This window comes from Mauremys mutica, chromosome 2 (assembly GCF_020497125.1).
Source record: "Mauremys mutica isolate MM-2020 ecotype Southern chromosome 2, ASM2049712v1, whole genome shotgun sequence".
Lineage (NCBI taxonomy): Eukaryota > Metazoa > Chordata > Testudines > Geoemydidae > Mauremys > Mauremys mutica.
Window position 1 is genome coordinate 116,248,445 of NC_059073.1, and position 14,611 is coordinate 116,263,055.

A 14,611-nucleotide genomic window follows, 5' to 3' on the forward strand; every position below is an offset into this window, starting at 1 on the left:
CATGCACTAACTGACCATGTGGACCCTGCTACAGCACACTATTGTACGCTTTGATGCTTCAAACGTGAGTAGTCAATGTGTGCTGTGTACACATGGCCAGTTAGTGTTCAGCAAGCTAGTGTGCTGTAAATTCACATTGTGGCCATAGGTGGCGAGTTATATTCCCACGTGGTGCCCGGGCACCAGCAATATTCAGAGCCCAGGAGTTCAGCTTGCGCCCTAGTTGAGTGTCCCTCACAATTGACGGCGGAGGGATTACCGCCAGGTCATAACAGGGATGGATGCACGAGGTGATCCAGTTGGAGAGCTGCTGAGTGGAGATCGGCCGACCCCTCATGCGTTCGGCTGAGGCAATGAACAGCTGCGAGGACTTCCTGAATGGCTTAGTCCACTCCAGGTAAAAGGCCAGAGCCCATCTCACATCCAGCGTGTGGAGGCGGCGCTCCTCACTGGACACATGGGGCTTGGGGCAGAGGACCGGCAGGAAAATGTCCTGACCCATGTGGTAGGCAGGGACCACCTTTGGGAGGAACGATGTGGGCTGAGTTGGACCTTATCCTTATGTAACACTGTAAATGGGGGCTCGGAGGTCAGGGCCCTGAGTTTCAAGACCCACTGAGCTGATGTGATCGCTACCAGGAAGGCCACCTTCCACAAGAGGTGCGACCAGGAGCACGTAGCTAGAGGCTCAAACGGGGGGCAGGGAGGGGGGGCTGTCAGCTGGGCCAGCACCAATTTCAGGGACACAGGGGGCCTAATGTATGGGAAGAGACGATTCAATCCCTTAAGGCATCGGCCAGTCATGGTATGGGAGAATACCGTGTGCCCCTGCACTGGCAGATGGAAGGTCTATAAAGCCGCCAAGTGCCACTTGATGGACGAGGGCGCCAGGCCCTGGGCTCTAAAGTGAAGGAGGTAGTCCAAAATGAGCTGGATTGGGGCAGTTACGGAGGAAACGCCCCGCTCAGCTGCCCATCGGGAAAAACAAGACCACTTTGCCAAGTAGGCTCAGCGTGTGGAGGCTTGCTTTCCAAGAGGACACGCTGAACCCCTTCTGAGCACATCCCTTCCTCCTGGCCTAACCATTAATCAGCCACGCCTTGAGGTGGAGTGCCACTAGGTTGGGGTGGAGAAGGTCCTGGTCCTGGGAGAGCAGGTCCAGGTGGGACGGCAACGGCCAGGGTGGGGTGACCGCCAGGCTCGTGAGGGTCTCGTACCAATGCTGCCTTGGCCATGCCAGGGCAATCAGGAGGACCTGGGCTCTGTCCATCTTTATCTTTTCCAGGACCTTGCCGATCAGCGGGAACAGGGGGAAGGCATAGAGAAACTGGCCTGACCAGAACAGGAGGAAGGCATCGGAGATAGCACCCTGTCCCATCCCCCCCGCCACGGAGCAGAACTGGGGACAGCAATGGTTCTGCCGAGTCACGAACAGGTGCACCTGGGGAGTTCCCCACTCTTGGAGAAGTCTGTGCACCACCTCTGGGTGAAGAGACCACTCATGCTGAGAGGAAAAGTCCCTGCTCAAGTGATCTGCCCACGAGTTCCGGGCACCCGGTAGGTGGTAGGCCTGTAGGCAAATGTCATGGGCTATACAGAAGTCCCACAGGTTGAGGGCTTCCAGGCAGAGGACAGAGGATCAGGCCCAACCTTGCCTGTTGATGTAAAACATTGAGGCTATGTTGTCTGTGAGAACCCTGACCACTCTGCCCTCCGGGTGCAAGCAGAAGTCCATGCATGCCAGTTGGACCGCCCTGAGCTCTTTGAAGTTTATATGGAGGGCTAGGTCCTGTGCAGATCACAGACCTTGGGTCTGAACATCTCCCACATGGGCTCCCCACCCCAGGTCCAACGCATCAGACACCAGTTCCAGTGACTGGGGCCTGCCTCTGAACGGGACCCCGCGGAGCATGTTCACTGGGGAGGACCACCATCGAAGAGAGGCAATTACCGGTTTGGGCACAGTGAGGACCTTGTGCATCCTGTCTCTGGCCTGGGAGAACTCCGAGGCCAACCAGAGCTGGAGGGGCCTCATCCTGAGTCTAGTGTGACGAACCACATATGTGCCTGCCGACATGTCACCCAAGAGCTGGAGCCACACAGTGGCTGTTTTCACTGGAAACCTTGTGACTGTGTCTGTGAGCCCTTTCAGGGTCTCGAACCTGTCAGGTGGAAGGGAGGCTCTGGCTGATGTGGTGTCAAGGACTGCCCCGATAAACTCTATGCATTGTACCAGGACTAATGTGGACTTGGTGTTGTTTACCAACAGGCCCAGAGTGGCGCATGTGGACAGGAGTGCCACGTGGTCCTGCACCTGCAACCAGGAGCTACCCTTGACTAGCCAGTCATCTAGATAGGGGAAAATCTGGACCCCACAGCGCCTGGGGTAGGCCGCCAGCACAGACATACACTTTGTAAATACCCCCTGGGGGCAGTGGACAGGCCAAACGGGAGGACCATAAATTGGTAGTGTTCCTGTTCAATCGTGAAACAGAGGAAGCATCTGTGCCCCTTGAATATATGGATGTGGAAGTATGTGTCCTGCAGATCGAGGGTGGTGAACCAATCCCCAGAATCCAGGGAGGGAATGATGGAGGCCAGGGAGACCACGTAGAACTGGTTCAGGCCTCACAGGTCCAGGATGGGCCTGAGCCCCCTTTGGCCTTCGGGATAAGTACCCCTTGTGTTTGAACTCCGCTGGCACCACTTCCACTGCTCCTAAACCAAGGAGCTGCCTCACCTCCTGCTCGAACAGAGCCTTGTGAGAGGGGTCCCCCAGGAGGGATGGGGGCGGAGGGTGGGGTCGAGGTAAACTGGAGGGTGTAGCCCTGGGAGATGGTGATGAGGACCCATCCGTCCGAGGTCAGCCACGACCACACAGTTGGTTGGAGAAGGGAAGCTTTATTGAGGGTGGATCCCTGATGAGGACTGGTAGTTTTGACAGGACGCCTGGGGGCGACCTGCCATTTCCCTGCCTGTTCGCCCTTGGAGGACCCAGGCTGGGGTGGCAGGCCGAGACTGTCTCTGCGGGCGTTTCTTATAGTCCCACAACTTTTTATAAGGGGGCTCCTATTTAGAGTGGGCGGCCTGGGTGGGAGCCTGCTGTGGCTTAAACTTAGGTCTAGCCAGAGCCAGAACATAAAGGCCAAGAATCTTAAGCGTAGTGCAGGAGTCTTTCAGGACATGCAGTTTTATGTCCATGTGTTCCGCAAACAGAGCCTTACCGTCAAACGGGAGGTCCTTCAAGGAGTTCTGCGCCTCACTGGACTGCCCAGACAGCAGGAGCCATGCCGCCCTTCTCATGGACACCGCAGAGGCCATGGACAGCACGGCCATGTCCGCCACATCCAACGCTGCCTGCAGGGTTGCCCTGGCAGCCGCTGTACCCTCCTCCACCAGAGCTTTGAACTCCTTCCTGTCATGCTCCTGGAGGGAGTCCTCGAACTTGGGCAGAGAGCCCCAATTATTGAACTGAGAGCCTGATGGTTCACCACCTGTAACTGGAAGCTCAAGGATGAATAATTTTTTTCTCCCAAATGAATCCAGCCTCCTTGAATCTTTATTTTTCAGAGAAGGGGCTGGTTGGCCCTGCCATTCCCTGTGGTTGACTGACTTAACCACCAGGGAGTTAGGAGCACGGTGGATGTATAGGTATTCAGGTCCTTTGGCGGGCACAAAATACTTGAGTACCACTCTCTTAGAGAGGGGGGCCAATCAGGCTGGGGTTTGCCACAAGGCATTTGAAATTTTCGCCACCTCTTTGTGGAGTGGCAAGGCCACCCTGCCCAGTACCGAGATGGACAGGACATTAAAAAGGGAGTCTGAGGGCTCCTCCACATCCTCTGTCTGAAGGTTGAGGTTTGATGCTACCTTTTTCAATAGCTCCTGGTGGGCTTTAGAGTCCTACTGTGGAACAGAGGGAGGAGGGGCCATAATCGCCTCATCAGGGGAGGGCGAGGAGGCAGACGCAGTACTTTGCATGTCCACTGGTACCAGAGGATCCACCACCTGGTTTTGTTTGATTTTGCTGAGTCCACATAGAGAAACGTTTCCATTTGGCTAGATAATAATAACAGGACTCCATCAGAAAATGTTAAGAATGACTTGCACAGTTTCAGAGCAGAAGTGTTCTAAGCTTAACACCCATCCAAATACCAAGCCATGAAATAAACAGCCTTTGTGGTTGGGATGCCTGAATCTGCTGTCAAGAGATCTAGAAAGGTCCGAATGCTGATAGGTGGATGGAATTACATTTGAAGGAAGTTTGGAAACCAGAATTGTCTGGGCCATGTGACTTGGCCAGTCGAATTGTCTGTATAACCCAAGGTAATAGCGGGATGGGAAGCAAGGCATAGCTGAAGTGATCTGTCCAATGACTCTTTTGTCTTCTAATTGAAAAGATTTGACAAGAAAGGTAAATCCTCATCAGTGTTCCTCCCACGGAAACCATGAAGTGTAGCCTGATTTTTGTCACCTCTTGATGATCTTGATGTTATAGCAGCTGCATTGATGGAGCTTGCAAAGAGGTTCTAGTTTGCCCTCGTCCATAAGGTCCTGAAATTGAGCCCTGTCTTCCTGAAACAATTTGTTCCTAAAGTCCAGGAACTCAAGAGTAATTCAGGAAACCTTATTGGGCTTGAAAGGCTTGATAGTTTAAGATTCAAAACTAGGCCGGTAAATGTAAATATACTTTTTTCTCCATAAGGTTGAGATGTTTGACCTCCTTATCTGCAAGAGTGGCCCTCTGGTGTTGTCTGGATCTTTCCATGGCTGCCTGGAACACCAAGAAGTTTGGGTGGGTGAACAAGAACTCAGCTCCTTCAGCCAGGACAAAGTACTGCTCCTCTGCCTGCTTTCCAACCCAGGTCCACAGGAGCAGCCGTGATTCAACCCTCCACTTGCCACCTGCTGACCCAAGACGTATGAAGCCCAGCACCTGTTTGATGCTCCACGCATTGGCTGAGTTCCAGAGCAGTTGATTTGCTGGCTTAAGTAGCGCCAGCAAACCACAGAAACAGGAAGCTGTCCTAACAACTGGGATCCACTCTGCTCTGGACTGTGTACCTTGTGCCTCCTGCTCCCGACTTGACTTCCTGACATCCTGACCTGGCTTGGCTCCTGACCTCTGATGTGTGGTTCTGATCTCCAGTTGTCTCCTGCCTCTGCCCCCTTGGTATCCTGACCCAGCCTGACACTCAGTTCCTGATTGTGGATGCTGGCTCTGACCACTACGTCTGGATGCCCACAACCAGGCCTTGACACCAGTTCTAGTATGGCTTCATTTACCAGTACAACTGAATTGGAGCCTGTAGGCTGCAGGATATCTAGGAGCTTATGCTAAGAATCCTGGACCTCCTCTAAGGAGACTAGGAGCTCTCTTGCCACTTTCTGTAGCAGCTCTTGAAACTGTCTATGATCATCAGGGGGAGACAGAGATGCTGAAGTGACTACCTAATTGGGTGACAAGGACAAAACCCGTTGGAACCAGTGGCACCAGAGGGTCTGGCTTGTCTTCCCCCTCTTGCATTGTGTCAGGGTGTTTAGACTGCAGAGGAGAGGGGAGGTAAGACTCCCTGCTGGAATGGATGGACTCTGGGTAATGTGCATAAGGGTCTTCATGCCAGTATATAAGTAAATAAGGCCAGTATGAGGAGTCAAAGGCAAGTTGTAGTGGTCCCGAAGACACTGCGTACCACTGGTCCCAAGGAGAAAGCTCCTGTCTGTGTAGCTGAGACTAGTTCCTGGAGATTCTATCTGGGCTGAATATCCTGGGTGGAGAAGCTGGTTCCACTGGTACATCTGACTCTCCCAAAGATGAAAAGAGGTCAGATACAGCTCCAGCAGCAGTGCCATTGGTTCCATTGAGAGGAAATTGTGGCTAATGGGTGGGACAGGGGATATACTTCTTACAGAGTCCTGGATTCCTGCAACCATTTGTTATCTCTCTGGTAAGGATCAGTCTCCCATAAACAAGGGAGTGTGTAGGTTCAGGAGGACAACAATATTCTCCAGAATGGTATAAGTCACTGGCACCTTCAAAGATTGCATCATCACAATGTTCCACCGGAGAAGGCTCTGGTCCAGAAAAAAGGTATAGACAGTGGTTCCTTATTGGGGCCATGATGGTACTGCCAGTGAACAAATGTGTCTCTGACCTCATGGTTTTTGATGGTACTGGTAGTGCCTGATACTTCATGTCCTGGTGTTCTAGATGACACCACAGTAGATGCTGAAGTTGATGTGGAGGCTGGTACCAAAGAAGCCTTGCTCCTATGATTCTTTTGAATGTGCCTATGCGGCTTAGGAGGGACTAAGTCCTTATGGCTTGGGCGTGAAGGCTCACCTGACTTGGAAGTGGGTCAGGACAGGACTTCTCCTTTTAAAGGGTCTAGGAGGGGATCTGCTTTTATGTTTGAGAGTGTGTCCCTTATTCTCAAGAGGAGGGCCAGCCAAAGGGTCCTTTCCTCTGCCCTGGAGTTGGACATAGTACTAGGGGGCATGCTCCTTGCAAACTCTAGCCAATGTGCAGCAGGAGTCTCCCTGGCCTGGATCTGACTGGGACCTCATTGCACACTCCAAAAGGTGCTTCTGAAGTTGAAGTTCTTGCACCTGCCACATTCCACTGGGAAAAGAGCAACAGATACTTTACTTAGCAGAGATCTGAGCTTCAAGGAGGCAGGAAAAGGCAGTGCTGGTGGCTTTTGCTGACTGAAAACAAATGGGGGCAGGAGTTGCAGTTTTTGAAGACCAGTGTCCTGGGCATAATTTAAGTCCTGCACTGGGAGATAGAATCCCCTGGCCAGGGAACCCACCCTAACACTTACTAGGAAATTATAAAACACACATTGACATATAATCCAATATTTCCGCTCTGGAAAACACTGGAGAATTCTACGGCCATGCAATGGGTAAGGAGGGCCTGGAGAGGTGAGTGATCCACCCCACCCTTATACTCTGTGTGGCATGAAGAGATTGGGGGTGCAGGTGTGGACCAATGGACACTACTTGCAAGAATTTGCTGGTCACCCGATAAGGCGTGTGTACCCACAGTGGATTTCAAATAGGGACCAGCACTTGAAGAATAACCCAGTTTTCATATTGTGCAGTGATACTCAGAATGCGGCTCATGAGCCACAAGTGGCTTTTTAATGCATTTCCTTCAGTTCTTTGCAGCACATGATATTTAAAAACTATGAGATTTAATTATTAACCAAAGTTATTAACCAGTCAGGATGCTTTTACTATGTTATTAACCAAATTAAGTGATCAACTTGCACTATTATTATTTGATGTGAGAATAGTAGTGTGCGCGCGCATGCACACCCACACACAAAATATTTCCCTCATCACACTGTTTATATGCATGCAACCATCTATGGGTCCAGTAGTCACTGGCATACAATACCCAACTACTTGTTTTTGGATGTGAAAAGCTGATCAGTAATTTTAGAGTTTAGAAACTGACAATTCCATGAGAATTCCATGTACAGAAAGCATGGATTTGTGAACATTTGATTAGAGAAGTTGAATCAGAACATAACTTGCACTCAGTCACTATAACATTTAAATTTTGTGATAATATAATTTATGTGGAGGTTACTCCGCAGCTACAGAGCAGAAATCAGATACATGAAGTAGCAGAACATCAAGTGTCGGGAAGAATATGCACCACAGATTGATATGAAACTTAAGTGATTATTTTGGCTTTGATCTTTATATTGTTGATTATTGTCAAACATGTACAGGCATGTTATTACACAAAGAAAATGGCAATACATACAGCTTTATGTTCAATTTATTTATAAGTTCATGAAACAGGTTACAGAACATTATTAAAATACTGATTTGGGGGGTTGTATTTTTTTACCAACTTTTCATCAAATACAATGAGTATTATCTACATACTGGGTTCATTTGTAAGTTACTGTATATAGGTCATTACCAAAGATTTCCTCCAGTATGTTACAAAGATGAAAACTGCATAAAGACCCCTGATATCTTATGACTAGACAGAGCAATGTTAATTCTGCATCACTGCTTTATAGCAGAAGCAATGGAGTAGAAATATGTGCAGAAAATTTTGCTTTAATCTAAGGTAATATGCCAACTTTTATTGCTACTCTTTGAAGAAAATGAGAGGTGAGTGTGCTGTGAGAAACAGAGAAAAAACATTTGTATGGCTATACTAAGATCATTACTGCAATTAAAATACAGAAGGTTAACTGCAAAACTTTTATTGTCCAAGAAATTATTGTAGGTACATAGTAAGGTTTATACACAAATAGGGAAATAAAAAAGTTGCTTTTATAAAAATTTTAAAAGTATACAATATTTACAGCTTATTAGGTATCATTCATGAAAGTATTTTAATCTTAAATTAGAGCTAAACTATTATATAACATGCAGTACATACAGATATAACTATAACTTTAAAAATACTGTTTTCACACAATGCAATATGAATAATTTCTAAATTAAATTATCTCTCAACTCTCACTATTCTTGCTATCTTTAAGCTTTACAATAAATCTCAGGCCAAATTTTCAGTTAGTGTAAGTTTGTGTCAGCTGAGAATCTGGCCCTTATTTCTAAAAGAGGAACATACTATAGGCTAGGAATCACATGATAACACTTTCTCCACCTCCATTTTTCTAATGCCAGGAGAAGCTGCATCTACGAGGCTTCCTATAACTGAACAGTATTATTTAAATCATGTTTGACCAAAAACCAAAATAAATTCAATCCAGTCAATCTTTATCAGCTTGCTACTGCAATGCCTATTAAGATAGATTTTTAATGTTATTAATCCTCTCGGAAAATGTATTCTCCCTTTTATCTGATTACATAAGGGCCAAGTGATAAATGTGATTTTTTTCAGCTGATAAAAGATGTTCACATATGGTAGGGACTGCTTAGTCCTATTGGTTATTTTAAAGAGTCTCTAGTGGATTCTGAAGATTTTTTAAAAAAATATTTAAAAGTTCCAGCCTTCATAGACTGTCCGTATTGTTGCAACTACAACTTTAAGGCAAAGTAGTCAATTATTTTTAGTTAAAAGTTCATATTTCTTAGTCAAGGTCCACACTCCAGAGAAAATAATAAAAACAACAATCATAATAAGTAAATAAAAATATTTTGAGGTCCATTCAAAAGTACCTGGCAGACTGGATTTGGCCCACAGTCCACCTATTGACTATCCCTGCTCTAAGGATTACCAGAAATGTACAGAATCAATGTACTTTCATAGGTTAAGAGAAGTGTTAAGCATTTTTTAACTTGTAGTTCGATTTTTACTATATCAGTATATACAACTTATACAGTTTGTACCGTTTTTAAATGAGAAGAACGAACACTTATCAACCCAACCATTCTAACCAAAGAGTTTAACAAGTTTCTTTTAGATACCAGCTCTGAAGTTTTTACCAACATTCCTCTGAAAACAGACAACACATTATTTGAGACGATAACTAATTACCAGTATCAAGCTAAGGGGCTAGCTTTAAGACGAAATGACTTTATTTAGATCTGTCAATTATTCAGTTAATCTTCAGCTTTTATTGAAAAAACTGTTAATTATTTAGTTTGGCTTATAGATTAGTTTCCCAAACTCATAACAGAAGTTGGAAGAACAAATGCAAGGATTCATTTTGATTACTTATAAAGAGAATAGTTAACATTCATGCAGTTTTAGTGATTTAATCTCAAATATAAACAAATTTTCCTACTTCTGATAATAGATTTTTTCCCATGGAATAGATCAAGGAATTGAAAGATGAACATTTGAGGTAAAAAACTTCTTGTAAGAGGAATATTTCTGTAGATATCCTCACATACTTCTACTCTAAAATCAATTACTTTTAGATCTGCTGTAGTTGGAGATTACTCTGAAGTAAAGTGGCACTACGGGATCTGATGTTACATCTCTGTAATTACACTACATATTAAACTTTCATGTAAACTAAGCATAAGGATGGCTTTAACTGCTTCAACTTTCATAAAATCTGGAATCAAGCCATGGACTTTCTGGCTCATGAACCACCATAAGTAGATAATAAGGATTCTGCAGGCCAAGGTCTGCAGTTACAATGCACAGAACCAAGTGGAATTTAGCTTAAAACATTTGTTGACCAGCAAGACTGAATAGACACTAGCTTGTTTTCAGAGAGCTGTATGGGGTCTCTACCTCTAACAAGAGTGAAAAGGTAACAAGAGCTTTGTCACTCAAGTAAACTAAACAATTTTAAATACACGGGGCAAAAGTCACCCATCCACAGAGGCCAGCCACAAGGCCTATGTATCACGGAAGGCCCACTTAAGCTGTACTTTGAGGGCATAAAGGGGGATTTCAGCAGTGCATTGACCTTGTGCTGGCCACTATATTAGAATGAATTTTACTCAGCAGATCGGCTCATTGTGGATGATGAGTTGATGCATTTTTTAAAATGATCACTTTGGGGATTTAAATTCACAATTCCCATCCACAATATTATTTATTTTTGGAATGTCAGTGAAATATGTACAGATCCATTTAACAGAATACTCAAGCAGCTCATGGACACTTGTCTTACCTTCTGTATTTATTTTAAACTAGAATCTACAAGTCCAAAGTCAGAAGACTGGTCAAAGCTCAAACATATGATGGATCAGATGATTTAGCTACAGATATTAAAGTAGATGTAATTACAACTATAGGTTCAAGTTTCAAGTATACGTACAACAAAACCAACTCCTACAGTAGAAAGAAAAGGTTGTCAGATATGTGAAGAGGGGATTATAAAACGGATTCCTTTCAATTGCAACACAGAATATTTCCTTGGCAAGTCAGTATTTGAAATGTCCCTGCTAAACTAATGAAAAATGTGTTAAATTAGGCTACGTGAGGAAATCCAAAAAGTTAATTTTTGGTGGTGAATTTGAAAGCTAGAAATAGACCTACTGTCCAAGTGTGTCAACAACTAATTTTTAGTTCCTTCAATGTAGTCCATACAAAGAGAAGAGACTACACAAAAAATGGTCCAGAGGCAAGGGGGTGCCCAGGAGAAATACTACCAATATATCAGCGACATGGAAGAACTGAGAGCAAGTCTTAATCTTATTGTATCAGGATCTAATATTCCTTCCATGTGGAAGGGAATAGGATGTGTGTCAGGTTTTTCAACTGTTGATATAATGGAGATTGTTAAGTATATCAGTAGCAGAAAGAAACAAATGATCCCAGTTTTAAAGTAAGGTAACTTGAAAACAACGTTAGTCTGAAAATTCGGTGCCTGTTACAGTTACATATAAGATTAATGTAACTTAAAGTTTGTGAAAAATATTTATTTTACTCACTTTGTTTTACTCACTGCGTATAATCAGTTTCACCTTTAACAGACCTTTATAAATAGCGGAGAAGAAAAGCTCTTACATAAAAGAAATTTTAAATATTCAGGACATGTTAATCAAGTTCTACAGAAACTGGAATTAAAAAAAAAGAATCAATTTTTTAAATGATTAAAGTTAAGAGTCCCTTTAAACAGTTCAAAGTTATTCCTCTTCTCTCCAATTTGGAATTTTCTGGGGGTGCTCTCTCCTTCCCCTCTATTTTCCATCTGACAAGTTACTGAGGACTTGAGTGGGGTGAAGTGAGGTTCCTGCTCATCAGGCATCTCCTCCCCAATACTCTGCAGTCAAAGATTGAGAAAGAAGATAAGTCTGAAACCTGTCCCAGAATTATGGGCTGAGCAGCTGCAGAACTGAGGCTTCTGTTCTGCATGTTGAGCACTAGGGGTGTGTCTACACAGCAATGTAAGCCCATGTAAGCAATGTAAGCCCTCTTGCATCCACACCCCAAACACATAGGGCTCGAACCTAGGGCCCCAGGATCCTGCAGGGCTGGAGGGTCTGAGCCCGAATTAAGCTGGGACTTTGTGTCCATTGCTTTCCCGTGTGCATGCAGCCCGTCTTGACTCAGGTTCCATAAGTCCTCCAGATGTATTCCAGAGTTCCTTGGAGCAACATCCTTAGCCCTCTTGGTATCTGCTGCACTCTTTGGCCCCCTCTGGGACTGCATGTGCAAGGGCACCTGGGCAGCATGCACTGTCAGGGTGGCAAGTGGGAGTCAGCCCCAAAATTTCCCTGCAGTGGTGGCTCGAGCTTCAGCTCCTCCTCCCTGCTGTGCAGAGCTTGCCTGGAGCAGGGAGCAAAGCTGACAGGGAGCTCCTGGCTGCCAGGATGAGAAAGTTACTCACCTTGTGCAGTAATGTAGGTTCTTTGAGATGTGGGAGCTCCACTTTAGATGTTCGTGCACCCCTGCGCTCGTAATCAGAGATTTGTGGTAGCAGTGGCTGGTTGGGTTGCACATGCGCAGTCCCCGTCTCGCACCACCTCAGGCAGTTAACTGGCGCTGTGTGACCAACACCCCCTCTGTTCCTTCTCTACTGCAGAGATTAAGTGATAAACTCCTAAATAGAGGGGAGGAAGGAGGGTAGTGGAGCACCCACAGGGGGACACATCTCGAAGAACCTATGTTACTGCACAAGATAAGTAACTTTCTCTTCTTCGAGTGCTGTCGCTATGGGTGCTCCACTTTAGATGACTTCAGAGCAGTACCCTACGGTGGAAGGCGGCAGCTTTGGATTTAAAGACAGAAGACAGTAGAGCGAGTCTGAAAGAGGAATCGAACGTTGCCTGTTGCTCTAATGCATAATGCTGTGTAAATGTATGGGCTGAGGCCCAGGTTGCAGCTCTACAGATGTCCGTGATGAGTACGTTGTTAAGGAAAGCAACGGAGGTCGATAGGGCTCTGGTGGAACGTGTGCAAATCCCTGTAGGGGGTTGTTGGTCACACTGACGGTAGCATAGTTTTATGCAATTGGAGATCCACTTGGATAGCCTCTATTTGGATGTGGCATTCCCTTTGGATTGTTCAATGATGGAGACAAACAGTTCAGATGATTTATGAAATGGCCTTGTTCTGTCAATGTAAAAGGCCATTGCCCTCCATACGTCAAGAGTATGAAGTATGGACTGCCTTCTATCCTCGTAAGGCTTGGGATAGAATATCGGTAGGTGAATGGGTTGGTTGAGATGGAAGGCTGAGATGACTCTAGGTAAAAACTTGGGGTGCAGTCTCAGAGATACACTATGTTTTTTAAACAAAGTATGAGGGGGTCTGCAATGAGAGCACCCAACTCTCCTACATGTCTGGCAGATGTAATAGCCACTAGAAACACCACCTTCATGGAAAGGAAGTAGTGAGCATGTAGCCATGGTTCAAATGGGGAACTGGTGAGGGCCCAAAGGACTAGGCTGAAATCCCATGGTATAGTAGGATCATGTAGTTCTGGGTAGATGCTGATGAGGCTTTTGAGTAAACATTTGTGAGCAGGTGAGAGGCCTGACCTTTTAACTTCTAAGAGGTAAGAAGGCTAAAATGGATGCCATCTGTTTTTGTTGGCACCAGGCATCGAATTGCCACCACTTGTGTAGGTACATGTGGCAGGTAGTTGCTCTACTACTATTTAATAATATGTTTTGTACATCTTCCAAGCAGGTCATCTCAGGATCCCTTGGACCATGGAGGGGCCACACTCTGATATGGAGTCTTTGCAGATTTGGATGGAGGATGCGACCTGCATCCTGGGACAGCAGATGAGGCAGAAGCTTGAGTGTGTGTAGTGGACACACTGCCATCCTGAGAAGGTAAGGATACCAGATTTGTCGGGACCATGCAGGGGCTATTAGGATTACGGTGGCTCTGTCCTGTCTGATCTTGTGGATCACTCAAGCCAGGGCGGGGGTGAGAGGGAAGGCATATAGGAGAGGAGCGTTTCACTCGATGAGAAAGGCATCGCCTAGAGAATGTGTGCCGAGACCTGCCCTGGAGCAAAACCAGGGGCATTTGGTATTTCATGCGGTTGCAAAGAGGTCAATTGTCGGGAACCCCCACTGTTGGCATATGTGTAGGCGCACGCGGTTGTCAAGTTCCCACTTGTGGTTCTGAGAAAAGTGCCTGCTTAGAGTATCTGCCATGGTGTTTTGGCATCCAAGTAGGTATGATGCTGTGATGTAGATATTGTGCCTGATGCACCATTGCCAGAGTTTCATGGTTTCCACGCATAGGGAGTGTGATCGTGCTCCCCCTTGTCTGCTTATGTAAAACATACAAGCCATGTTGTCCGTAAGGATCAAATGGCTTTGTCTTTGATAATCGACAAGAAGTGGGAACAGGCATTGCGAACAGCTCGCAGTTCCAACAGATTTATGTGGAGAAGGAATTCTGCAGGGGATCAGTGGCCCTGGATGGAATGCAGGTGTGCCCCCCAGCTCAAGAGTGAAGCATCTGTTGTGATGATCAGTGTTGGTGTCTTCTGAACCAGACATGTGTCTGGTTTCATCCACCAGAGTAAGGAGTCTTATTTTGTCCGGCATCGTGAGGCATTTGTTTATGCTGTGTCTGTGTGGGACATAGTTTATACAGAGTCACGCTTGCAGGCAACACGAGTAATCTTGCGCATCTGACGACGAAGGTCATGGCAGCCATGTGGCCAAGAAGTTGCAGGCAAGTCCTGGCAGATACCTGTGAACTGTTTCGTGTCGTGGATATGAGGTTGATTAGAGTGAGAAAGCA